We start from the raw sequence: 22,538 nt of genomic DNA, 5'->3' as shown, positions 1-22,538 counted from the left end.
TGGTTGTATGAATGTTTTTCTTCACTTAAATGTGGTAGTGTTGCTGAGTTACATTTCTGTGAAACTTTGATGTGTATGTGGGTCCGCCTATATTGTGATGTTACATACTATTGTGTCCTTGTGAGATACACTTTACTGAAAAAATAACTTCTTTCAGACAGGGACAGGTGTGACAAGGTGATATCATACAGTATGGCATTATGAGCTTTCACAGATAAAAGAATGATATAAGATGCATGACAGACACATAACAGTTCACAGGGTGGTTCAAGGTTTCCATTTTGGAAGGGAGAAGCATATAGTCTCCAGCCATGAATGGGCTTACATGTAAAATCCGTGCCTTGAATGACAATAAAGGGATGCATTATTTGAATTGCTGGGCTTCTAGGAGTATTAATACACCTCTGAATTTAAAAAAGAATATTTCTTTGAATTGAAAAAGAATGTCAAGTACTGAGGAGACTCAAGATAAAAATAGAAATAAACAAACACTTTGTACAGCAGATTGATTCTAAAGTTTACAAGGTGTAAAAGGAATAAACATCACCCTGTAACAGTTTAGCATTCATCCAGTGACAGTATACTATGTACCTTGACTAAGCATGTTATTTTGTCACTTCTGACAGGTGTGTACTTTAGAAACAAGTGTTTTTTTTCCCTTTGATCATTGCTAGTGGAAGTCTGGTTTACTAACTAGCTTAAAGAAACATATTTAATGCATCCTGCTATACTAAAGGCAGCACCGATAAGTATTGTCTTTACCACTTAATAAATCAAATAAAATTTGAATAACTGCAAATTACTCTGCTGAAGACAATTTATTAGATTTTTCACATTTTTAAAATAAAAGCACAGGTAAGATTAAAAGAACAGTGGCTCTGATCAGTAAAAGCAGCTGCACAGTATTTAAAAAAATACATATAATTTTATATTAATTTTGAATTAAGGAATGCAATTTTAAAAAATATAATTATCACTAAACATGAGCTGTATAAAATACAATAAAAACTGCCTAGCAGTCAAAATAACACCAGGCAGATTAATATGTCATTCACAATTTAGTTTTAACTACACACCATTTTCTTTGTCAAGTTTCCGATCCATAATAAAAACACTATTCTGCTTCTACTAACAAGCTGCTTATCACTTGCAATAAGAGTTTTTTTTTCTTACCCATATTTCAAATGCAGTTGTGGAAACTAGTCTTTTTTAATTATTCAGTAAGTCAGGGAAGAGTGTGATTCAAATGAGTTGGATTTATTTACTTAAATCAATTGTCGCCATGTGGATGAACTTTGGTATAACTTCATTAATAGTGTACAGAATACAGAATTTTTGGCAACTACACACTTGTAGTATCACAATTGCATCATGTGATATTTATTATACCACATAATGCAATTGAATTTGTTGCACCACTGTTTTGAACTATTATTCCAGAAGTTCATACTGTACTTTGTAGCATCACGGACAATACTTTGCCAAAATGTCTAAATGGGTTGAAAGGCCTCCAGTTGTTTGTAATGTTTCATAGGCTCTCATGGTCCTGTATTCCCAGTATACTCAGGAACTGTGTTTTGGTTACATATGGAGTTACAGAGAGATAGTGTTTTGTTGTTATGTCCTTTTACAAGTCATTTTCACGATGCACTGTAGAACTCTGACAAAACCAAATAAACCCCTTAAGCATTTCCTTTATATGAACCCTCAATAGTGTGTATGTTGGCCTTGAATACTCCGTTTTTTTCCAGTACAGTATGTCCATGGATTCAGATCTTAGATGCAGGTGAACAAAGGCCTTTTTACCATGGATATTAGGAATGTGTCTGAAAGAACCCTTGTGTCACAAATGTTGTAATATTTTTTCAAACACCAAAAAAAAGTTTATTACACACTCAAAACCACAATCCACCATCAAACAAAACTTTTTTCATTGAACACATTGCATTCACACTTTAGGTTAGGTTATTATAACAGCTGTTATGTTATCACCCTGCAACTCACAACTGGCAACCCACTGAAGCTAAGCAGGTGTGAGCCTGGTCAGTACCTGGATGGGAGACCTCCTGGGAAAGACTAAGGTTGCTGCTGGAAGAGGTGTTAGTGGGGCCAGCAGGGGGCGCTCACCCTGTGGTCCATGTGGGTCCTAATGCCCCAGTATAGTTATGGGGACACTATACTGTAAACAGGCGCCGTCCTTCGGATGAGACGTAAAACCGAGGTCCTGACTCTCTGTGGTCATTAAAAATCCCAGGGCGCTTCTCGAAAAGAGTAGGGGTGTACCCCGGTGTCCTGGCCAAATTTCCAATTGGCCCTTACTAATCATGGCCTCCTAATAATCCCCCTCTATGAATTGGCTACATTACTCTGCTCTCCTCCCCACTGATAGCTGATGTGTGGTGAGCGTTCTGGCGCACTATGGCTGCCGTCGCATCATCCAGGTGGATGCTGCACATTGGTGGTGGTGGAGGGGAGTCCCCATTACCTGTAAAGCGCTTTGAGTGGAGTGTCCAGAAAAGCGCTATACATGTATAAGTGTAAGCAATTATTATTATTATTATTATTATGTTGACTGCTGGTCAAATCTGGGGACATGATATCATTTGTTATGATTCCATGTTCACCAGGATGCCTTGAGACAGAAGGTGATTTCAAAATTGACCTGAATCAGATTTGTGCTAACTTTAAAAGTGTTTCCTAAATTGAGCATAAATGCCTAATTATCTTATAAATCTTAATTGAAAAGCATTGTTTTTTTTCTATTTAATTGCTATTTCCTGAGATAAATTTAATTTTATTTGTTAGTACTATGATAAATCACTACAGTATGGTAGCTTTTCTTAATAATAAATTGAATTAATCCTAAATCCTAAACAGCAAAGACACTTCTGAACATTTTCAGCAACTTCAGCCAGATCTTCACTCTCATTGTCAGAGGGGATAAAGAAGAACATGTGCATTAAGCACCAAATGCAATTCAGCAAAGGTGTGATGTTTAATTTAAAAGTTAACATCATTGTTTTCTAGGGCAAATTTGAAATCTCATTATGTTAAAATTGAGTCATACGGTCTCGAAGCTTCTGGGATGCCAATTTCTGAAAAAAAAAGTATTTTTTTACTTCATGTGAATCAGTTCTCCTAACTTAATCTTAACTTTCCTTTTTTTTTAAATGTATAATGGTTAGTATAATAGAAAATCACCATGTACCCTTTCATTTTTGCAGTATTATAGAGTACATCACAATGTGATTTATTGTTCAGCTGAGTGGACAGCTCAAAGCAATTGCTGCATAAAATCTTTCTTTTTAATAGAAGCCATACAAGCCTCCCAAAACAGACCCAAAGCAAATCATACCTAGACCAAAAATACTACTGACACATATAGATATACTATACTAGTCATTAGCAGTTTAAAACCTCAATGTATTTCTCAAGGTAGTGGCTTCACACTAGTCAGAACTAGTGAGAAACTAATTCAAATGAACGTTCCAAACCTCTTCATCCAGTACAAAGTAATGGCTTGAGTTTTATTGCGGTGACTAATGATTACTTTCCTCTGGTTTACTTGACAATAAATTAGATTAACAAAATATTTCAATCAGAGTATAAGCACAAAAGAACGACTACAAACAAGAGAATGCCATTCTGCTTTTCTTGATCTTCGGTAGTTTCGCAGCTACAGTAAGTTTATCTAAAATATCATCCAGTCATATCCTGATGAAAGCTAAAGTCAGGGTCTTGAACACTTGGACAAGTGAAGCCTGTACCATTTCTTTATGTAAATAATCAGTTGCTATTCTTCATCGTATTATCATATTTTAGTTTCTAATTGTGACACCCATGTTTTTATTTCACCCCTTGAATTTGAAATACCCCCTGTATGCACAGCTTTGGATTGTATACTGTATACCTGGATCAATTCTCCTCTGCATCTCTTTTTCTCTAGACTGATTAGTTTAAGCTCCATTAACATGCAAATATTTATTGCGTAGTATACAAACAGTATGTGAGCTGTATAAGTCATAATAGGTTAAAGAAATTTTTTTTAGCACAGAAAATAGGAATTTATTAAGGGATTTTCCAGATTTGGACTTCCAGACTATAATAACTCCCTATGCTGCAGGCTATTCAGTGGTCTTATCACTCAAAGAAGTTCTCTCGTAATTTATCAGGCATTCAAACCCATCAGTGTCTATTCACGCACAGGTAACAAGACGTGTTATTTTTTGAAGATCAGCAATATTTTTTGTCTAAATACATTTAAAGATTAGAAATGAGAAATCAAAGTGAGTATTATAAACTAATTAAAATAAATTTGAAAACATAACAGAAAGCCAATGAATTATTTTAGAAATACAGTACATCGATGCAGACAGTACAGTATATACAGTATATATTGTCAGTGTGGGTGTTTGGTAAATTTTATAAATAGCTTATAAAATGTTGCATTTTACAAGACAAAAAGGCAAAGCTCTTGTCATTTTAAATGGCATTAGTGGATTTTCCTAAATTAAAAAACAAATTCCTAAAGAAATAAATGGACCAATTAAAAAGGAATGGCTCCGATAAGAGTAAAAAATACAAAAGATAAGATTCTTGCTTCCCAGTAGCAAACAAAACTCTAGCTGAAGGTTTTCTGGTGTCATTCTAACTTAGAATCAGGGATCTCAGACTCAAAACCCTAAGCAATTCTCCCTGATTCAGGCCAGTGGATCAAAAGAGGATGTGATCCAGTTCCTTAGAGTCACAAACTGTTTTACAGGTGCCTCTGACTTCAGTAGCTGTGGCAAATACTTGGAACTTAATTGGTGATGTAGACCAGTCAAGCTGACAAACTCAGTGGACAGTATGTATTGATGAGAGACTTAGATAAGACAAGACCATGGGCTCCTGCTAAATCAACAACCTAAGTGAAACAAAATGCTGAAAAGTTGAGCTGAATAAAACAAACAAATCTTGAAACTGATGAAAGTTCGAGAAGCTTAAAAAAATCACTGAAAAGCCCCAAAGAGATATTGTAAAAGCTTCCAGCGTTATGAAGGAAAGTACTTTGACAGTGAATGTATTTTGTGATTTTTTTTAGTTATTAGAACTTATATTAAGTAACAACGAAATATTTGTTAAAATATGCTATTAATTTGTTAACTCTTTCTGATGTCTAAGTCTAAAATGACCAACTGTTTTTCAACGTGTTCAATGTGTATGTACTGTAAGAGCAAAGTGCACAGGGTCCCACATTGCATTGTGTAGGTGCAAGGAACACAGTTACCTCAACAAGCCTATTCCAAAACGAATGGTTATAAAAATGAATACAGTGAGTCTGAATTAAAAATAAAATGTAATACAACATTAAGTAAAAACAAGGACTTGGTTTAATACCTGGTCGTCACAGCATCTTTTCAAAATTGTAATATACAGTATGTTATAAGCTGGAGACAGATTGTCTGACAGACCGATGTTATTTCTGATACTTACAAAATTGTATTATACAAGCATATTAAAATAGGTCAAACTGGCCTCAATTTCTGTGAAGATGGTGTGTGGAGCTTTCATGCTGGTAAATGTGGAGAAGACATGGACAAGCACAGCAGGCAAGTCTTTGCATTCACCAACCATGAACACATTTTGAAAGATCCCCCTGCACTTTATCTGGGCTCATGATCCTTACCTTGAAGGTTCCTCCAAGCAGTGAAATATCCAGATTAGCACAGGGATTTGTTACCCAAACCCAGAACATGGCTAATAAAATATGAAGTGATTAGCTTGTTAATTTACATTATCCACTTAGAGTATTACAGCAACCTTGCTGTACAATAATCAATTGGCAATATGACTGAACCTGTAAATCAAAGCAACATAATAAAAGAAATTAGATAGCCCAAGGGAGAACAATTAAATAATAATAGAAAAAAAACATAATGAAATAGCAATATATTTGTGTTAAAATCAAATGTACAATAAACCATTTTAACTAAGGTCTATTACATGCTGTATTGTACATCTTTAATGTTAATTTAGCTATTGTTTTTATCCTCACCCCTGCACTTATGGCTTAGTAAAAGCCTGCCTGCCATTCTAACTCTCTACAGGTACATCCAATTCTGTTTGAAGTTGGTGATCTGGGTTTGGCTCATAACATTCAGACTTGCTTCACCTGCAAGATCAATAAAGGTCTGTTCAAAGCTAGATTGGCTTCATAGAGCCTTGGATTTTTATTAATTTATAGAAAGTTCTTGAAACTTTCTCAAAAGGGAATCAGAAAACTTTATGTAATAAAAGGATGTTTCATTAAAGTGTCTTATAAATTTCCTAACATTAGTTAATATAACAAAAAATTAAAATAAGAAAGATTATCTTATTTCCTCTTAACTGCAACAAGAGTGATTGCATTATTAAACAGACTTCTTAAAAACAAAAACAGAAAATGGAGCAGGTGTTACTTGAAGACAGGCAGTGCATTAAAAACATCAGAATAATCCACAACGAGTACAAGTTATATTTTATGGTCACATATATATAAAACATATATTTGTATCAATATATGTGTGTGTTTTCACACTGTGTGTGAAAGCTACCATTTTGGCTCAAAATGCCAGCCCTGTGTTGGGGCCTTGAGCCAAGATGTCCATCTGTTAATTGAAAGAACCCATTGAAACAGACACAGCTAGTCTGACTGAGTAATTAGTTCCCAGAGGGAGTGAAATTCCACGCATGGGAAATGAGGTGGTATATTAGACTCTGCATGGAATTAGCCACTCTACACCAGGCTAATAAAGAGGCTTATAAAACGAACTAGGAGGAAAAAAAGGTTGTTTCTAGGCGTGAGGCATGATTAACAACAATGGGTTGAGCTGGCTTACTATCCTGCAGGAGTCAATGAGTTAGAGGCTTGAGATACTGATAGTTGGTCATTTGGTAGTTTGCTGGGCTCAATAACAATCCAGCTGGGTGGGCCAGGTAAACCCGGTCCAGTCTTTATCGCCACAAGACTTTTCAATGCACCGATAATCAGCTGTGAGGTAGTTTAAGGAAGTAGTAAATGACTTCTGAAAGTTGGCAAGAAACTAATTTGCAAGACCAAATATCTTGAATATCAGTATAGCCATACCATAAGTATTGTGGAAATTTTGAGTTTCCAAGCTGATGTCTGTAACCCACTGTGATTTGTGTTAGTGAGAAAATCCGAGGAGTGGGTGAGAAAGTGGCTTTAGCAAAGGCTGGCAAAGTATCTCAAATGATTAAACAAAATATTTGGTGGACTTAATGGGTCATACTTCCTGCGCTTATTGCCTCAGAGGAATATGTAACAATATGCTGACTTGCGTTCTCTGAGCTTGACTTAATGTGCCCCATCATCAATGGGACAAACCCGAAGTATATTTTTTACTAATGATCAACCGTACATTTTTTATTCCACAAAACATAATGCATTAGTTTTTACGTGTCTTTTGTATTAATATTATCATGCATACAAGTTTATTTTTGCTTTAAAGTCAGGCCGTTTTGCCTTTGTCCCAATGTTTTTAGAGAACAACACATCGCACCCTCGGTAGCTTTTCAGAATTCCTGGGCAGTAGTAATCGAGCTCCATGGGGAAAACTGCCAAAGCAACTTTTGACCACAGAGAAGTAGAATCCACAGAGTTTGATGAACACGAAGGAGAAACCGCTTTGATTAAAAAGGTGATTATGGATGATGTTTAGGGTATGACAAGACAGCCGATGGTGAATTTTAAAGTACTGTTGAAACTTGTGGTACTCATGCTTAGAATACAGATATTTTCCAGTGCTATATCATTCCCCCCACATTAAAGCAAATAAAAGGAAGTCCAACAAATATTCAGTACAAAAAATGAATGAATTCTAAAGTTATACCTTGTTTTATCTTATGATCCCCTTCACAGGTATATTCCCTTTTGGGCATTGAATCTGTTTTCTCACTGTCTATGAGGCCCAGTATCCTTGTGCTTATTCTCTCTCTGAAGAAGACTCCCAGCTGGGAAGGCCATGACCCTTGTGCCAAACCCTTGCTATTTTGTTTTTAGCTAGCTTCAGATTAAGCTCCAGCCAGCCGCAAGAACAACATATGACAAAGTAAAATCCCTCATGCCTTAGAGAAAAGCTGGAGTTTCTCTTTAAAAAAAAATACAGTTGTCAACTATTTTTCTCATGCACACAATCCTTCAATCCCCCCTGCCACTTATCTTTAATACTGTATGTCACATGAACCATAACTCCATACTGCAGGTTCAGAGCTCATTACAGGAGAGGTGTGTACCCTAATGAAAGTATACATGAGAGACTGCAGGGGATGCCAATAGCCATGAGAAACCTGGCTGATAAATCCCTCCCTTCACCTTGCAAATTTCACCCAATTGTATATGTATCAGGCAATCCTAGTCGTAAGCAACTACTGTACAGACATAAGCTAGGTTCAAACCCAAGATCACAGAGCTCAAGTTAAACTCAGGTGAAATCTGTTATTGGTTGAGCTGGAAAAAAATAGAATCTAACCCCTGCCCACACACACACACTTCTGTTATAAATTAAATTAGGCTATTGCACCAAATATTACATTGATGGGCATGTAAAAAAGCTTAATTTTAGTTCCATCTGATTAGAAGTCATGTTTCTAACTCTCATTCAGATGGAGTTTGGCAAATGTTTTTGTGGTCTGTCCACAGAAGAGGCTTCTTCCTTACAATATGGCCACGAATGTCACATTCGTGCTGGTAATGTCAAATGGTCGATTTAAAAAAAATATTTTGTATACTGTTGGTTTCAGTTTGTGGTTTGAGTTAAGATTTGTCAACAGTTGCTACCCAAAGCACTTGTTTCACGAACCATGGTGGCAACATACGCTTGTGTCCTCTTCATGTTAGGGTTACCACTATACCAGTAGCCTTAAATTTCATAAAATGGACATTACAGTAGGGAGTGATAGAATTAACCTTTTTGTGGATTGTTTTATAGAACCCCTCAGCTTGTGGTTGTCTATCACCATTTGTCTGCAGTCTTCAGGGAGGTCTCTGATCATTCTAGGACTATTTAATTTGTATTTAACCTCCTTTTTTATACCTCAGTGCAATAGGAAGCCTTCAGAAGCCTCCATAAACTGTAGTTCCATCACTCTTCAAAAGAGTAAATGTGTTTTTGTTGAGATTTATTTAAAGGCATGCTTAAATAAATGTGACCTTCGTGCCTTCTGGAATTACATTATTTATGACTAATCTCACTTCTCTGTGCTTCTCTATTATGATTGCATATTGTATTTTTAGAAAATGAAGCAAGACATTTTCCAGAGACATAAAGTAACTTTACCTTTATATGATGCTCCTACTTTTTCAGGCAGTAGAAATTAATCTAGGGATCTGTAAGTATGTAATAATTTTATCCTGCTGGCTTCTTTTTTAAATCACTGATGTAAAAGTTAAATACATTTATAATGATTTGGAAAAAATATTTCTTACACTATAATGTAATCAGTAACCAATTTAGACCGAAACCTAAACATCCTGTATTAATAAACTAAGTTTTGTCACCAATGTGCTGTATACATTTCTTGTTGTTTATTGCCAAATGTAATTCACAATTACTAAGTTGCTACTCTACAAACACATTTCATTTCTAAGCATACCATATTTCATTAGAGCAATGACTACAGAAAGAAGCTGTTAAAATGCTGTATTATCTGTTTACCTTATTGTACAGTATGTACAATAAGTAGTTACATGAGGCAGAAAAAAACTCACTCTTAAGAACAAAACAATTACAAATGAGACTATTCGTTCCATCTAACCCGTATGCTAGTGGATAATTGATCCAAAGATCACATCCAACTGTTTCTTGAAAATATTCAGGGTCCTAACTCCAAGTCCTAGCAGGGTAGCCTGTTAATCAGTTTTGTTGCATCATTGGGTGGTGATCCTAAAAATACAGCAGCTGTAATTTTTAGATGTTATAGATGATGAAATTTAATATTCAGAAACAATTTGTCATAATAAAGCAACCCACCCACCATCCCAAATCCATCCAACCACTTTCTAATCCCAGCAAGTACTGAACACAAGGCAGGATACACCCTGGATGGTCCGTCATAGGGCCCAACATCCCAAATCCTCCCACACAAGCATTCCTATTACCATATCTGGAAACGATCACAATCTCAAGTTACATTAAGGCAAGTTGCTGCAATATATTCCACACGCCAAAGCAATCCTACCATTTCTAGACAAATGTTAATGAAAACAAATACAGTGGTGTTCATAATAAGGTTTGAACTTTTTGTGAAAAGTTTATCCATCGAACCACAGTTGAACACCAAGTTTTTTCATATTCTAGGATTTCTTAGAATAAGGGGGCATGATGGTAGTGTGGCAGTTAATGCTGCTGCCTCACAAATCTGAGGCTGTGGGTCTGGGTTGGACTGGATTGTTTTCTGTGTGGAATGTGCGTGTTCTTCTCATGTTAATGTGGGTTTTCATTATGTGCTCTGGTTTCCAGTCCTACCTCCAACAACATGTTGGCCAGGTTAATTGACATCTCTAAACTGACTCTAAGTGTGTGAGTGTGTGCACAGCCTACAGCGTACTAGCTGCTTCCCTGTCCTGTACTTCAGGGATATACCCTGAAATGCCGGAACCAGACTTAAGCAGTTTTCTAATAACACATAAATTAAGTTTAGAATAAATGAATTATTTTATCTTCCTATAAACGAATTATCAGGACATTATATTGTAGTGGTTCTTGGGATTTCTGCCCTAGCCACCCCTGCCCCAGTTCTTCCACCTGCCTCAGGACCAAACCCGGGTCTCCAATGTCGTTCAACAAGGACATTGCCGGCTGAGCTAAATAAAGGCCTTCCTCTGCCCGGTCGGCCAAAATAATTGTAATGCGCAGGGGAGAAGAGGGCAGTGTTGTCACCAAACTGCAGCCGGCTTGTACAACCTGTGTGTCGACCGTTTGTTACAAAACAATATCATTCTATATGTAAAAATATTTTTTTCTAAACACTTAATACTAACATTGTATTCCCTGCTGTGCCCGTAATTGAAATTTATGATTCATCTTAAGACTCCAATCATTCTGACTTTTTCCAGGGTTTGGATTTCATCTCTGAAAGAAAATATCATTTTAACAGGAATACAGCCTGTTTTTAAGAAGATTGCCAATCATTTCCCGACAGCCCCAGTGGCCATGGATAAGTGACTAACTGTCCAGGCAGTTGCCAAACTTTAGCATCTGCCAGGAACAGATGGGCATTTTGTCAACTTCTACATCCAACTGTGACATATTGTTTCTTTATATTACATTTCCTGCATGTTACACACAGGATGGTGGTGGAGCCTGTGCTTACTACACAAAACGACCCTCTGCTTTAATTTTTATATCATGCATTTAATGGGGTTTATGAGCAAATAATTAAAGTACCAGTAACATTACAGCCTTTATAGTCCCTCTTTCATATTCCTCTCTTTATCTAAAATTCCAAGAAATACAGAAAAAAAGCACCCTCCATGTAAAAAAGCAGGAATGGATCTGATTCATATGGTGACAAGATGTGAACAAATATTATATTGTGTTAGAGGTATAAACATTTAACAGTGTATGTCTGAAGACTTCAGGCCTGCAAACAGAAATCTTGACATGAAACTGAGCAAAATACAGCACCAGAAATAAAACTCATCGTGCTTCACATGTCTCAAGGTCATTTGTAGGATTAAGTAAATTTTGTTCTGAAGACAATGGGATGCTTTGCTTATAGGCACCTCCAGGTCAAGAAGCATGCACAATCCAGGTCAGGTCAGATTTAATTTGTAAAAGCACCCAAATCCCAGAGTTTAAACCCAACTGGAACAGCATCCTGCACCTCCATGAGATATCAGTTTAATGCTCTAATTAAGTGCAAGACAATTGGGAATAAAATGCATTCCAAACGGAGGATTCTTAATGGGAGATATGACTGAGCGGCACAGTATTTTCTCGATCTGTTACTTCAATGTGAGTGATATATTCTAATGCATTATTTATACAGAAAATAAAAAGAAGAAGGAGGGCAAGAAGGGGAATATTAATTAGATCACAGCTTGTCACCAAGACTCAGAAAGTTGCCCCTGTTTACATTCCATTAAAAATTTTAGATTTAACAGGAGTACAGCAGAACCAGGGCTCTCATGCAATTCTGTTTTCAGGATATTTTCCCCCATACAGTTATTTTTAAAGCTTTGATTTAATTGCACGTATTCTGCAAAATACACAATCCATGGACAGTTATTCTACATGTTAAAATAGTGCAGTGTTTGAAAAAAGCTTTCATAAGATTTAAATAGGAGAACAGAAGTTATAATATTAATTTCTGAACATTTTCCTGTGGATAAATATGAGCATTTATCCTTCTTTATATACAGTAATCTTTATATTCAATTTTATATCTGTAATTAGCATTTTCTAAAAACATTGAGAATTATTATATATTTTACAAAAAAGCACTTATAATGACTGCTTATTTTTCAATCAGTCTGATATTTAGGGGGTGCAGATTTAAATATTATTGTTAATCAGAATATTCTTTTCTGACTGACAGGCCTTTATAAGCAAAAATCTTTTAAAATCTAAGTTCTATGTGGGTTATTTTCCATTACCGAAACAATCTGATTAAATGCATAATATAATAAATTGATCATTCTTCTCACAATCACATGCAAACGTTAGAAGATAAATGCATAGTGCTCGTATACACTATATCTGTCCAAAACGCAAACAAAAATTGAAACTGTATGAATATCAAAGTAACTTTGACATTTGAAATTAAAATATTCCACTCTATAGAAGAAGCAGGAAGAGTCCTGCTTTTTTCCCCATTTATTGACTTTTTAAATGTTCCTTGACCCTACGGAGGAACATCTTAGGGATATATAAATTGTCCTTCCTGACAAAGGCTGTTAATGTCAGTCTGAGAGACACCGAGACAGTGCCCAGTCCACAGACATCAGCAAGCCCAAGCTCTTGATGTTTCTTGGCTTTTTCTTGGTTTCCCGGAGGCATTTTGGAAAAAGTAAGGAAAACCCACATAGTCTTCAGGGAAACTCGGTGACATTTAAAAGCTGCTGGGGCCTGTCCCGTTAATATCTAAACTAATTAGAATCAAATTGTAATTGCGGATGATTGCTCACTAGAATCCTAATCAGCCTTGTGGCAGTACATCCAAAGTGTTATTTTAGGCAGAGGTATTTTGGCACTAGCAAAGCAAACACTGGCTATCACAGAGTCCTCAGAATTTAAATCAGCAGGGTTTAAACCTTCTTCTGGGGCAACATAAGGCTTAGTCTTGACAGGCAAGCAGTTTGAAAAAGACTGAGAAAACTACTACTGTATGTCTCTTCTCTTTTTTAGATTCAAGCAGGAGTAAAGAAACAACATCAAAGAATAATATTCACCTTGTACACACAGATAACAACAATATGATGTGTCTTATAACTAAATAATAATGCACAATTACTTGATATACAAGTTATAAAGTCATTATCTCTAGCTTAACACCTTGACTTCAGTATTAATTATATTGTAGCAAGGGGACCCTTAGGGTCCATTTAATATTTAATGCTTAGGGAGGTTGTTTCTTGAAAAATTCAAGGCCACCTCCACCTCAGACCACACCAACAGGAAACAGTTAAACACACTTTGCACAATGATAAAAAATGTGATTTATTGGAGCAAGCAGCACTGTTTTGCTTTAACATCTTTTGAAATGAGATTTGAAAAAATAAATATTTTATTTTTTAAATTTAATGCTACAGTATATGGGGCATTTTGTGCTACAGAGTCAAGACTGAAATGGAAGTGACAATGTTTACTGTAGATATGCACTGTATAGAAATCAATAGAGTGGATACAATTACATTTTGTAATATAAGATTATTTTTCTTGCAGAAAAATCTATTTCCCAAATGTACAGACATATTGAAAATAAGGGAATACTGATTTCACACAACACAGAGTGTACAGTAAAAATTCTCTAAAATACTACTGTATATATCTATGTGATATCACCAGATGGGATCTAAATGATATACAGTGGTCTCCAAAAATATTGATACAATAAAGTGAAAACTCTAAGTTTTGTTTTACAGTTAAACAATATTTATTTGTGATCCATTAGACCATATAACAAAAATGTACACTGTATTTAAACCAAAGTGATCATTAAGTATTATGACACATCCAATACAAATTAGCACTGTGAAAGTCAGTATCCCGTTGAGGCAATATCTGCATGAAGACTGTGACCTACCTATATTTTTGCATAGAATTATAAATGCTTGCTTGGCTGTAAAACAAAAATAACTAAAATAAAATAAATAATCAATGAAATATTTTGACTCTGGAAATACTTTTGGAAGTTATTATACATGCATCTATCCTCTGCATATTTTTGCCCTAGAAGTTTATTTGCTGTAGCGAAAACACAAATATATTTTTATGACATTTTTATGGATCAAAGTTTTTATATTAAACTTATTCTGGTACTTTTTCACATACAGTATTTTGCTCTCTATAGGAGAAGTTATGTATTTGACAGCGTTTCCTCTTTCCAATAAAATCTCTCTGATGGTTTCAGAATTTACCCCTACTCTCAGCCTCGTTAGTCTATATCTTACAAATAGCAGACCTTAATCATGACTGAAAGAGCAAATCAGATTTTACGTAATCCAGCAATGCTTTTGCTGAGCAATGAGAAATACTGGTCTTGGATGGGTATTTACAGTAGGTTTTAATTTATACTTTTCTGAATGTTTGAGCATTTATTTTTCTGTTGGAAGTTGTGGGTTACTACAGAAGCTTATTAATCACTGACACTGTGTTGTATTTCATGTATACAAGAGACAGTACATGTGCTCCTTTAGAGTAATACTATCTTGTATGAATGCAATAGGTTTCTTGTTTAAATGCAATCATATGTCATATAAAAGCAATATTTTAATAAGCTTCCCTAGATTACAATGTGCAAATAAAGATAAAATAAATTCACATACAGTATTAAAATGATTTAATGTGTTGATTTCAGGTTGTTAGGACACAAAATCAAAGGGAGTTATCTTTCTGTTCTGTTCATTATGGTTACAGACCCTCATAGTCAACGTTGTTCTATGCTTACTGTCACCAATATCGCCTACTTATTTACCACCTTAAGAATTCAAGTACTGTAAGAGCACTTTCAGCTCTATGGGTCTAAAGTTCATTAGAAAGCAAGATTTATGTTACAGGATGAAAAAAAGAAACTAATTCCCGGACCTAATGCAATCCTGAATACAGTACAGTGCCTACACAGCCTTTCCACTTTGTGGCTTAAAAGCCTGAAATCAAGACACATTAAATAGGAATTTATCTTTCCTTTATTTACACATTGTAACATACAACTTCCAAGTGAAGAAACGAATGATCAAACATTCTGAAAGTAATTATAAATATTAAATTATATTTTATGTGTGATACAACCTGCTATACACAACAGGACAAGCACATACTGTAGCTTTTGTCTGGGCTACATACAATATATTTAGGGGTTTTTTTATATTTGAAGTACTTATGGGTCCAATTGCCAACATAGTAAAAAAAAGTTAAACTTCAAGATAGTCTTCCAGAGTGATAAGATAAAACAGCTATTTATGTGTTCTTGCTTTGAAAGAGAGGGGGGAGCTTGATATACTTTAGAGAGGTATTGTGCTTTTGGAAAGTCTTATAAGACACTGTAGTAGCAAGTTTTTCTTTTCCTATGGGAGGAACATCTCAGTGACAGATGCTTTTTGAGTATGGTCCCAAATTAAATGAAAATCTCAATTAAAAAAAAACCTCAAATCTGAGTGGATTGATAAGGATTAAAGAAAGGACACAGATATTCACGGTCTACTGTGTTGAAATTGTTTAACCCAGCATAAGAATGTATTAAAAAAGAAATCATCACCTGTTTACACAGAGGTTATAGGGGGGGAAAATGAGAAGGGAAAAAAAAATCTTACCTCCTAGCCTGCCAGGGTACATATTTCCCTCACAGGTCTGATTTGCAGTGGAAGTTGATTTGAGAGTTTGTCATGGTTGTTTTGACAGCCTGGTCAACCTAATCCAGAGATCTGGTCCCTACGGTTTGTCAATTATACAGCTAACCCTACAGCGAGAGCAACACTTCAGGCACTGATCTGTCAACCGCCAGCCCAGAATGTCAATGTAGCAACTGAGAAGGCGGCTAGAAGATTTTTTTTCCTAGGCACCACAGAACAGACTTCATTTCATTCATTAGGAGGCAATGGCTTTTTTCTGGTACTCAGGAAGCTAATGATACTAGAAATTTCCTATTAACGGTCTAGTTTCTAATGAGAAGTCTGAGGTGTGGGCTTTTGGGAAATGCTAAAAAAATCCCATTTCGACATAAGCATTAGGTGAACTATGGAGAAAATTAATAAGGGTGCTCCCAGTAAGGTTACTTAACATACAGTTTTAATATTCTGGACATCTAAACTTTCCATAACAAGGGAAAAAGAAGTTTCACAGAGTCTGTCAAGACATGTTCCAATTGGAGAACTGACATAATAGGAACAAGTGCTTGGTACCACATAGAAAAGATATCCCATGTGTAATGCAAAGAGCGTAGAAATCTGTCAGGGGCTAGCCTGTGACTGGGAAGTTTGAAGACCATCAGGTTGAGCAGAAATTGCTTTTGTCATCTGCCTCCACCTGTCTCCGCTGTGGGTAGAAATGAAGTCACAAATGACATTCTGGGTGAGGTATCCATGGCAAAAAAGCAAAGTAGCAAAACTCCACATAATTTTAGAACAATGCTGTAAAAGAGCAAAGAGCTAACCTCTATTTTTGAAACAATTCAGCACAGGAAGCTTTTCATCAGTCTTATTTCAAATGGCTTTCTCTTTTTACACTCTTCACTTATATATAGAATGGATATATAATACAGTATAGCATGTGAAGAAAGAATAATATATTTATTTGCATTCATCATTGCACAATGGGGATAGAGTGCTATACAGTATATATAAATCAGTGGTCCCGTAGTTTTCTTAAAATGTTTATTGTAACAACAATAATGCATTTATTTTACTATGGTTATAATTAAAAATAGAAGTGTTGACTTGGTTTAGAAATAGTTCAAATAATGAAAATTAGGAATAAAATAAAAAAATCTTTAGCTGTGCTCTTAAAAATCTTCTAGAATTATAACAAGGCTGTATCCCAATCATTCTTACAAGAATGAAGACCACAATCTTGAAGTTGTGATCATTATTACATTGTGTAACTTCGTTAGTACCGTAAAGTTGATATGAACTTTGTTTGAAAGTTCAAGTTATACCCAAAATAGCTGAAAATAAAGCTGTAGGGTCTTAAATTTGCAATTTAAGTACAGTACAGAGAACAGCCACAAATCACCATATTTACATATAACGAAGTCCACACCTACACCATTGCATAATGTACTGCATTTTATAGCTCATATGGTTAAAAGACAGAAACTAACCCTCCCTATATATTAATTAAACTACTAATGTATTGGCTTTAATTTATTTAAATAATATTAATAAACTAAACCATGATCACAAACTTATGGTAATCAATAATAAACACCATGAATCCTTACTCTGTCTCTACCAAAAGCCTGAATTTTTCTCTCTCTGCCTTCCCAGCTATTCACCTGCTCTGTAATTAATATGCCCCACTCTAACGAAAGGGACAACCAAACTGTCAGTGAGCCTTTAAACTCATGTCCAGCCTGTCATTCAACACATACAGTAACAGACACCACACCGGGAGCATGTGTTACAATATGACAACAAGACCGCGTTCACGTGTGGATTTAAATCTGCAGATGTCAAGACCATGCTGTGCTTTCCTTGATACTGTTTATATTCTCATATGATATACATAAGTTTAAAAATGCTTAATGGTATTCAGAGGCACTACAAGCACAACAAATGAGTATTGGAGCCAATATGGGATAATGGGGTGGTAGCAAGTGTTGGTGCTTCACAACTTTTGGGGTTTTGTCAATGTGGAATCTACAGTAAGTGTTCTCCCCAGGTGCTTCAGCTTTGTCCTACAGTTCACAGGTCCTCTGGCTGATTAACCCCTCTAAATTGTCTCTTGTTTACATCTGCATTTCTCCTGCCGTGCAATTCTTTTATTCACTTTGTTACAACAAAGCCAAGATTGGTGGATAGATATATTATATACAGTATATTATAGAATGCAAAGGAATAAGTAATAGGTTTATTCCATGCTGAAAAGAGAAGAAAGAACACTCGACGTTTTGGCCATGGAGCCTCCTGCAGGGGTGAGAAAGACAGGGCAGTAAGCAAAGGTAATATAGTGGGAGAACAAAAGCTGGGAGAGAGGAGGAGCGAGGGGTGGGAGTAGGGGACAGAAAGAGAGGCCAATCAGGAGGTGTGAAGTCAAGGATAGATGAAGAGAAGTGTGAAATGAAACCTACTGTACAATGAAAAGAGAGAATTTAGAAGAAAAGTAGTCTGTCGTTAAGAGAAGGCGGAAGGTGTGATCCTAGCTGCAGGATAATTTTGGTTTATGTAGTCTTTCTGATGTATGAGTTCAGGAAACCGTCTTTCAGAACACAGACGGAGAGATTAGAGTGGTAATGGCCATCAGAGGTGAAATGAGAAACAATGGGCTTGGAGAGGTCTTTAATCTTCACAGCTCTAACATGTTTTCTGGAGCCGTCTCCGAGTCTCCTTCCTGTTTCTCCAATGTAGATGGCTGGGCATTTACTGCAAGAGATACAGTAAATAAGGTTGCTGGAGGTAGAAGATGCCATCTGGGTGATCCGGAATTGTTCTGAGGGGCCTAGAATGAGTGTGGTGTTAGATGTGTACTTGCAGGTGATACAGTGAGCTCTGTTGCAAGGGAAAGTGCCTGGTGTGGATGGTTTCCGAGGGCGGTCAAGGGAGCTGTGAAGAAAAAGGTTACGCAGATTAGGTGGTCAGCGATATGAGATGATGGGGCAGTCAGAAAAGAGGGCCCTAATGGAGGGATCATCCTGTAGGATGGAAAAGTTGTTGTTAATAGTCCTGGGGATAGGAAGTTTGTTGGGGTGGTAGGGAAGCACCAAAGGAATGCAGTTGTTACAGCAGGAGTTCCTGATTGAGTTGATGGTCCGAGGGGTGTTTTTGGCTCGGGCAAGGGCCCTGTCAATAGCACTGCTAGGGTATCCTCTGTTGATGAAAAAGGAGTACATTTTGAGGGCTTGGTTCTGGAAATCGGTGTCGTCACTGCATAATTGTCATAGCCGAAGGAACTGTGAAAAAGGGAGAGAGTTTTTAGTGTGTTTGGGGTGAAATTAGCTATACAGGAGATAGCTATTTGAATCTGTGGGCTTGTAATAGACCGTGGGGTAGTTAATGGAGACGTTGATGTCTAGAAACGGTAGAGTAGTGGAAGATATGTTAACTGTATATTTGAGGGATGGGTGGATGTTGGCGAAATGATGCAGAAAGTGCTCAAGCTGGTCGTTAGAGCATGTGGCAGCACCGACGCAGTCATCAATGTATCGCTTGTAGAGGTCAAGGACATAGCCAGTGTAGGAAGCGAAGAAGCGTTCTTCTACCAAGCCGACAACAATTTTACACCATCATTCCCCATAATGACGACCTTACAGCCTTCAAGCACACGCTGGACAAATGCACAGTGCTTGATCCACCCACCCACACCCTGGTACGCCTTGCAGAATTGGTTCTCACACTGAATGCATTCTCATTCAATAACCTTTTTTACCAACAGGTTAGTGGAGTTGCCATGGGCACCAGCTATGCCAATATTTTTGTTCTCCCGCTACATTACCTTTGCTTACTGTCCTGTCTTTCTCACACCTGAAGAAGGCTCCACTGCTGAAACATTGTGTTTTCTTTCTTCTCTTTTCAGCATGGAATAAACCTATTACTTGTTCCTTTGCAGCCTATACATGCTGATGCAGCTGCCCACCTGAACTACTATATTATAGAATGGTGGTGGAAGGATGTCATCAGCTAGATTGAGGTCCTTACCTCCCTCACATTTCCTAGACGTTTGTGAGGAATGAACCCACCCATTATAATCTGACCAATTAAAGGAAGACAATTGGTAGAGAGATGATTAAAAAACTCAGGAATTCCAGTGTCCTGAACCTGCCATTTGAGATCAAATAGCAAGTCCATCAAAATGTGCTACATCAATGGGAGAAGAAGCCAAAAGAAAAGCTGAGTGATTGAGTGCTCTTTCGAACCAGAGGTTTGAATGTGATACTGGTAAGGGAGAGGCTTTCTGTTATAATGCCAGTAGTTAGTTTAGCTGTCCTACTTTCTCTGTAAAGAGTGGCTGAAAAAGTGAACTAGTGCTCAAAGTGAGGCAGACTTCTGTTTTATGGCTTGGATAATTTCTTTGCATGGGATAGTCACCAGTTTTTGTACTTTAATGTCACCTTACTGTCTCTCCAAGACCCTGCATTCTTTAAAGTTCCTGCTACTCCATTTCCCCCTGTGGTGTTACTATATATAACTGTAGAAAGTAAAACACAATATTGGAACTCAATTTGAACACTACTAGTTTAAGTACTTGTACTTGTACTTCTACTTCAATTGTATTAAGAGTCGTGATGGAAATAAAGCATATCTTTAGGAAAATAATTTTGAATTGCAGAATGTCAACGAAGCATTAATACCTAAAATAATAAGCCACAAAGGAAGCTCATATTTATAAAAATGCTTCATTATATAGTTCTGGATGTGTATACCTATACCTCTGCAGCCTTTCTCTAGGAGTTGCAGGCATCTGGAACACATTCTGGAGCCATTTGTTGAAACTACAAGAAATTAAAGTTTATAGGTTTAAAGTTGAAAAGGCTTGACACTTTCATGGAACATTTAAGCTCCTAGCAACCATGCTAACAAAATTACCTGCATGATCTCCACTTGCTTGTGTTCTTTTTCTCGTTACTTCTATAAAAGATTTTTACATGACAAGTATAAACTGTGTCTAGAATGCACTTTTAGTGCTCAAGCCTGGAAAGAAGAATGTACAGTAAATGTTACAAACAAGAAGGGGCCATTTGTACAGTTTTGTTCATTTGCTTGCTAGTAGCTTGGTAATCCAAGCAAACCAATAAAAGATCATAAGAATGGTGACGAACGAGAAAAGCTCATTCAGCTCTTTAAGTTTTCTTAAAGCACGTAGATCCCAAACTTTTCTTGAAAGAAGTCAGGGTATTGGCTTCAACAATATGGCTTGTTCCAGTCTCAGACAATCCTTTAAGTAAAGAAAGTGCCTCCTGTTCTCAGTTTTAAATCTTCTTCCCCATAAGTTCCACTTTCCTCTATGTAGTGTTTCAATGCCGATTCTGAAGTCCTTCAGAGATGACGTCATAAATGCCTGTGAGGCTTCTGAATGCTTAAAACAGGTCCCTTTATCATTTGATAAATTCTAAAAAAGATTTGGTCTTTAAAAATATCAGTGTAGGATGTTCCTCTTACTCAAGAATGTATCTCGGTGTTCTTCACTGAACTGTTTCCAAAGCTCCAGTATCTACAGTATAGTTTCGTTATGTGCAATTAGTAGGATATCATTAGGATTTGGATATTTGTTAATGCTGAATGCTTGTAATACTCAAAACACTTTTGCCTCTTCTGTCGTAATAATATTTAATGTAGGACTTTGTTGCGCTGCCTGAGGCATGTTGTTGATTTCTTTCTTAGTGAACATCTGAGCGAAGTACTCATTTACTACATCAGTCTTTTCCCTTTCATTATAAAGATGTTTCCCTTTTCAGATTTTTTTAATTGCTTCCCACTCCTTAAATTAGGAGCAGAAATCACTACTGAAATGCTATATACTAGTATTAGTTATAGTCTTAGTTACAGAACTGAACATGTTTATAAATGTCTCTGTTAGTACAATTTTCACTGGGGCCACAAACATCTGAAAGGAGGATCCCTGGCATATAGAGTACATATCATGACCTAGTACATTGACTGAAAGTGTTTTTGGACAAAACATTGGTTCTTAAAAGAGCTATGTTGAATTTCAACCGAAATGCTGACAAACAACTGTTGTTTCATACAAGGGCTCTAAAACATCTTGATGTGTGAGGTGCAAAGCTGATTGGTAAGAGTTAATATTAACAAAGGTAATATTAATTTTACAGAGACAGAAAATCTACTTCTAATGAAGCACAAAGAACAAAACCTGAGCTTGCAGATAAGAATAAAGTGCCTAAGTTAGCTTTTTAAAGCTTTTGCTGCCATCTGAAGAATTAGGTGATAAGGTAAGATTCACAAAAACTACAAGCCTCTAGACTCCTTCCATTCTATACATCTATCAAAAAATCTCCAGTAACGTAGGGAATAAGCTTATAGCTTTCATACCTAGTGTGTGTAGCATTACAGGGTAATTGATTCTACACGCAAGTGGACAAACATAAAATATTGCTGAATTTCTAGAAATATTATACAATCTTCCATCTGACTTCCATCTTAAATTAAAACAGGATCTAATAGG

At 36.4% G+C, this 22,538-nt stretch overlaps 1 pseudogene; it reads right to left on the bottom strand.

The window, feature by feature from the left end:
- Nucleotides 1-18,510: 18,510 nt before the first annotated feature.
- LOC148674798 (uncharacterized) lies at nucleotides 18,511-19,632 on the bottom strand (annotated as a pseudogene).
- Between the last annotated feature and the right edge of the window lie 2,906 nt (nucleotides 19,633-22,538).

Source organism: Lepisosteus platostomus, chromosome 3, assembly GCF_059453375.1.
Source record: "Lepisosteus platostomus isolate fLepPlt1 chromosome 3, fLepPlt1.hap1, whole genome shotgun sequence".
NCBI lineage: Eukaryota > Metazoa > Chordata > Actinopteri > Semionotiformes > Lepisosteidae > Lepisosteus > Lepisosteus platostomus.
Note: the sequence above shows the minus strand (reverse complement) of the source record. Positions and strands in the feature narration are given on the sequence as shown.